Raw genomic sequence first — 6,611 nt, 5'->3', positions numbered from 1 at the left:
AGGCAGCCCCAGTGACAGCAGGCATCTTTGCATGCACCTCTCATAGTAAGCAAGAGCTGGCAGATGCCAATCAGGAAGGGCTGGAAGAGGCGGGGCACACAGGGAGCACCTTCATCCTGGGGATGCCTGTGGAGTCCGTATCTGCCCCCAAGGGGGTTGAGGAACAAGGACGGATTTCCCAGGAGACTCCAGCCCATAATTGGGAATTGACTGCGCATTGAAGAAATCCACCTGGGCAGGGGAGGAGAAGGAAGGCGGAGGAAGAGCACAGCCCAGGGAGGAGGAACACCCTGAGCCTCAGAGGCCCAGGGCGTGGGCGGGTTGGGGGCACCTCCGGTGTAGGAGGTCTTCCTTCCTTCCTCCTCTGTCCTCCCAGGCCAGCTTGCTGGCTTCACCTGACCACTTGCCTGGCCTCAAAGGCAACCTTTTGTTACTACATTTTCCCCATTTGGCTTATACTTTTCTTCTGGTTTCTTTCTCTTCCCTCATTTCCTTTTCTGCATCCCTCTCACCTCTCTCCACTGGGCTTGTTGTTGGAATGAGCTACAGTCCTGTGCTGCATAGGGACACTTCCATCAGCGACGGCCCACATGTACAACGGTGGGCCCAAGTTATAGTGCCATGTTTCCATTGTACTTTTTCTATGTTCAGAAATGTTTGGACTAGACGTAGAAACACTTACCATTATGTTACAATTGTCTGCAGTATCCAGCAGTTACACGCTGTACACGTTGGCAGCCTAGGAGCAACAGGCCATACCATACAGCCTAGGTGTGGAGTAGGCTCTATCATCCAGGTTTCTGTAAGTCACTCTATGATGTTCACACAACGACAAAATCACCTAGTGATACATTTCTCAGATATAGCCCCGTTGTTAAGCAAAGCATGACTGTATATGTCAATCATTATCTCTTTGTACTGATTTTTTTTTTGGTTCCTCATTTTAGGAATCTAAAGAACTACATATACTGCTCATGTACTCTCTCCCTCTCCATCTTCCTCCTCTCTCTCTCTCTCTCTCTCTTACAAACACACACACACACACACACACACACACACACACAAATGAACAATTCTTTTACAGGACTGGGGTAGCTTGTTGCATTTGCATGCTTATTGACTATTTGATTTTCTGGAATTTCTCCCAAGCAAGACATTGGGTATGTACAAGGAGCTATACACAGGACAAGAATTATGCTGTTAGTAATAAAAGCAAATGATGAAAATAACACATATGCTCAGAATAGGGACTACATGAAATCAGTTATGGAACATTATTCAGCATTACAGGTGAAAAAGGAACTCTTTGTATAATAGGGGTTGGAGGGGGGCAACAACAGGTCAATGAGCAAATAAGAGTATTGCTGGTATTTCCAAGTGTCAATGGAATGCAAACTGGGGTAGTGGGCTGGAGACTGGCTGGCAACCAGAGGTAGGATATGGACCACCTGATACAGGTGCAACTTGCAGGTGCTTGACAATCCATTTAGCCAAAATTCCACCCTTCACATTTCCTACCCAAATCTGCTTCTCCTCCACTCCCTGTTTTAGCACATCCCACCACTACCTGCTGCTGAAGCCATTTATTGTCTGGGGGTCACCTTTGACTCTTCCTTCTCCAGGCTGTGTTAACTCAGTCAGCTCCATAGCTCCAGGCATGGCTCGTTTTCCCTTTTGCCTGTAAGTACTGTCAGGCCTCTGAGCCCAAGCTAAGCCATCATATCCCCTGACCTGCACGTATACATCTAGACGGCATGAAGCAACTGAAGATCCACAAAAGAAGTGAAAATAGCCAATTCCTGCCTTAACTGATGACATGTCACCACTGTGATTTGTTCCTGTCCCACCCTAAATGATCAGTTGACTTTATGACAACACACTCTCCCCACCCTTGCAATAATGTACTTTGTGATATTCCCCTGCCCTTGGGAATGTACTTTGCATGATATACCCTCCCACCCTTGAGAAGGTACTTTGTAATATTCTCCCCATCTTTAAGAAGGTACTTTGTAATATTCTCCCCATCCTTGAGAATGTAACTTGTAAGATCCACCCCCTGCCCACAAAAAATTGCTCCTAACTCCACCGCCCATCCCAAACCTGTAAGAACTAATGATAATCCCACCACCCTTTGCCGACTCTCTTTTCGGACTTAGCCCTCCTGCACCCAGGTGATTACAAAGCTTTATTGCTCACACAAAGCCTGTTGGGTGGTCTCTTCACATGGACACGTGTGACACATCCCCCAGCTGAAGTCACCTTTGCTCAAACTGCAATATTCCAATGGCCTTAAACCCAGCTCTACCACCTTGGCCAAGATTCAGTCAATCATCTCTCATCATACTGAGAATCATACTGAAAAAAATAGATATCTTATCATGCCATGCCTGTGTGTTTAAGCATCTGTTTTCTTGGTTTTCAATATTTTAGGTCAAATGTTGGCCAAAGCACAGTCTTGAGAAAAAAGATGAGAATTTTGACAACAGAAGGTGGCACACAGGCATAGGGGTGTTGAGGGCCACAGCAGGGCTGTGCTGCCATCCTCATCCTACAGAGAGAAGTGCCAGGGACTCCTGGGAGATGATGAACTGGGAGAGTGTGATGATAGTTTTCAATCTTATAAAAGCAACTAGTAGAATATTTATCTATCTGTTGATCAATTAGTCAAAACAGTGAGAGGCAGAGGGACGAATAATAAACTACTGTGTGAACTAGCCTCTCATCTTCTATATTTAGAACTCCACAACCTTTAGGAGACCTGGGAAGTGGAATTGGGAGGTAAGGAGTGGGGTGGGCGCTTGCTTTTCATCATCTTCAGGCTTCTCTGCATTTGACTTTTACTATGGGAATTTGACCTTTTTAAAAATAACTTTATTTGTGAACAGGAATAATTCACTTAGAAAGTGAAATTCCTGCATAACATCATGCCTCAGGCACAAAGCTGCGAATGGTTGGAAATACCCAGATCTCCTTTCGTTGACCTTAAGAAATCAGTTTGCATTCTTAAAAAATGCAAATTCTCCTCTGCTTAGTGTTTTACAACTCGCTTACAGCATTTTATATATGACAGATCTCTTTCAGTGTACGTACATATTTTGATTGATGTTTTAAATCTGATATCACAAATATTAAACATTGTATTTAAAATTTACTATTGGACTGGGTGTGGTAGCTCACACCTGTAATCCCAGCCCTTTGGGAGGCTGAGGCTGGAGGATAGCTCGAGGCCAAGTGTTTGAGACCAGCCTGGGCAACATAGTGAGACTCCATCGCTATGAAAATAAATAAATAAATAAATAAATAAATAAATAAATCTATTATTGATACGTGTTTGGACTGTTTCTCTCATTTTCTTTTTTTTTTTTAAACTCTTAGAAAATATGTCACAGTGAATAATTTTTCAGCCAACTTCGTGCACGTAGGCAAATATTTCCGTGGGATAAAAATCCTAGATGTGGAACATCGTGTTGATGAATATGTAATTTTTAAATGTTTAACAGATTGCTAAATTGCTACTAACAAGGACTACTGAATTCCCACTCTGCCAGCATGGCATGAAGGCCACATATCAATCAAGCATTGTTGTTGTGTTTAACTTTTTTCCAGTGTAAGAAAATAGTAACATTTCCTTGTTGAGTTAAATTTTTATTGTTGAAGAGCTTAACCATATTTTCACATGTGTAGCAGAGACATTTATATTTATTTTCCTGTGATTTGTGTACATGACTTTTCCCCAGATTTTCTATTGGATTGTTTGTCTTTTTAAAAAATTTTCTTGCTGGGCAAGGTGGCTCACGCCTGTAATCCCAGCACTTTGGGAGGCCGAGGAGGGCGGATAACCTGAAGTCAGGAGTTCGAGACTAGCCTGATAAAAACGGAGAAACCCTGTCCCTACTAAAAATACAAAATTAGCCAGGCATGGTGGCGCATGCCTATAATCCCAGCTACTCGGGAGGCTGAGGCAGAAGAATCGCTTGAACCTGGAGACACAGGTTGCAGTGAGCTGAGATCATGCCATTGTACTCCAGCCTGGGCAACAAGAGCAAAACTCTGTCTCAAAAAAAAAAAAAAAAAAATTATTATCATAAGAGCCCTTTGATATTATGAAAATTAAAATTTCCAGGTGTCACATTTGTCAAATTCTTACCACTTGTCTCACTCCACACCCACTAGCATGGCTATAATAAAAAAGACAGGTAACAAGTGTTGGCAAGGATATAGAGCAAGTAGAACCCTCATACACTGCTGATGGGAATGCAAAATGGTGCAACTACTTTTGGAAAACCATCTGGCAGTTTCTCAAAAAGTTAAACATACAGTTATTATATGACCCAATAATTCTACTTTTAGGTATATGCCCAAGAGATAGAAAAACATAGGTCCACATGAAAGTCTGAACAGGAATGATCATAACAGTATTTTATCAAAAACAGCCAAAAAGCCAAAACAATAGCCAAAATAACCCTGCTTCTCATTAATTAATGAGTGGATACATAAAATATGGTATATCCATACAACAGGTTATGATTTGTAATAAAAATAAATGAAGTAGTGATACAGGCTGCAGCCTGGAAGAACCTTGGAAACATGCTAAGTGAGAGGAACCAGACACATACACACAGCGATTCCGTTTACATGCAATGCCCAGAAGAGGTACATCTGTGGAGAAAGCACATCAGTGGCCCCCTAGGGCTGAAAGGGGATGGAGAAATTGGCATATAAAGGCTAAAAAGTTTAAGGTTTCTTTTTAGGGTAACAAAAACATTGTAAAATTGATTGTGGTTTGGATATAAAATTCTGTGAATATGCTAAAGTCATTGACTTATATGCTTAAATGGGTGAATCCTACAGTGTGTGAATTACCTCTAAATAAATACATTGTAAAATCTCCTCCTCATTATCAGGGAGCCCAGTCATGGTGTAGATGATGGCGGTCCCAGCCACTCCCCGGCCTGCACCTCCTGGGACCTTCCTAACTGGGTCCTTTCCTAAAATCCTGATTATCCTGAGACATGAGCAAAGTAAAATGCTTTCTATGAGGCAATAGTTCCTGGAGCAACCAGCGTCTGTGGTCCTGATAACCCCACCTTAGACAGAATGTGTTTGGAGATGTGAACATTGGCAGGGAGGAGGAGTTATGCTAAGAGGAGAGGAGGGCTGCCTCCTGTCCCTATGCCACAGGGGCCCATGCACAGGCCCTGGGAGCTCTAAGAGGCCCCACCCCAGCCCTGAGGAAGCCCATGAGAGTTCTGGTTCTCCTGCAGGCTTGTGGGTCCACACCCACCACAGTGCTCAACAAACACTACCTCCGTCCTTTTCCTTTTACCAGACTCCTTCCCCTGTGGAATGCTCAGTGGAGGATGCAGGCATCTCTCGGCTCTGTGTGGTGCAGCCTCCCACGGACACTTGTGCTCTGCTTTGGACACAAGATGTGTGGATCAGCGTGGTAGTTGGAGTGAGGCATCACCACAGGTCGACTGTTCTCAGACAACTGATGTGTGGCCAAGAGGGGAAATGGATTCCTTTTGGGTAGATTGTCTGCTTGAATTCTTGGCTCACTTTGAGCCAAGACAATTGAGGAAATCGTCTTTTTCTTTTCACTTTTAAAGAGCTGTTTCCGCCGGGCGCGGTGGCTCAAGCCTGTAATCCCAGCACTTTGGGAGGCCGAGACGGGCGGATCACGAGGTCAGGAGATCGAGACCATCCTGGCTAACACTGTGAAACCCCGTCTCTACTAAAAAATACAAAAAACTAGCCGGGCGAGGTGGCGGGTGCCTGTAGTCCCAGCTACTCGGGAGGCTGAGGCAGGAGAATGGCGTGAACCCGGGAGGCAGAGCTTTCAGTGAGCTGAGATCTGGCCACTGCACACCAGCCTGGGCGACAGAGTGAGACTCCGTCTCAAAAAAGAAAAAAAAAAAAAAAAAAAAATAAAATAAAATAAAGAGCTGTTTCCATAAAAGGGAATTTAGCCCTTTACCAAATATGTTCTAAATGACTTATTCTGTGTTCCCTTTCCTTTTTGATCTTTGTGGTGTTTGTGTCGTGTGTGTGTGTGTTTGTGTGTGTGTGCACACTACACAAAATGTATAGCCAGATTTATTATTCTTTTCCGTTGGCCTCTGCATGCTGTACCAGCTTAGAAAGGGCTCCCTAGTCGAGCATGCAATTCAGTTTCAAACGCCCGAACTTTTAACCCAGGGATTCTCAGGCCTGGCTTTCTGTTTGGAATTGGATCTCAGGTCTGATGTACTTTGGGCTGATCTGTATTTTATCTTGCAAAGAGAAATATTAATTTCCAAACTTGTGAGTTCTTGGGAGCTCCCCTACTGTCACTGAGGCAGGCCCTAAATGCAGAGTGGGATGAAGTTCTGCTCCTCCTCTTGGCATAGCTCCTCCTCCCTGGCCAAGCCCACTTGGGCAGATAGGTTTGGGCAGATAGGTTTCAGGTCCTGAGATCACAAACAGGGGAGAGAACTGTGTCCCAAGTAAGGAGAATCAGGAATGCTTACCTGGGACATGCGTCAAGATGGGGGAAGACAGGACTGGCAGGTGGGAGGGATCTGTGCTGGCTCTTCTGAGCTACATTGTTCACTCCACAGAGATAGCTTAGG

This window comes from Rhinopithecus roxellana, chromosome 13 (genome assembly GCF_007565055.1).
Source record: "Rhinopithecus roxellana isolate Shanxi Qingling chromosome 13, ASM756505v1, whole genome shotgun sequence".
Classification (NCBI taxonomy): Eukaryota; Metazoa; Chordata; class Mammalia; order Primates; family Cercopithecidae; genus Rhinopithecus; species Rhinopithecus roxellana.
Note: the sequence above shows the minus strand (reverse complement) of the source record.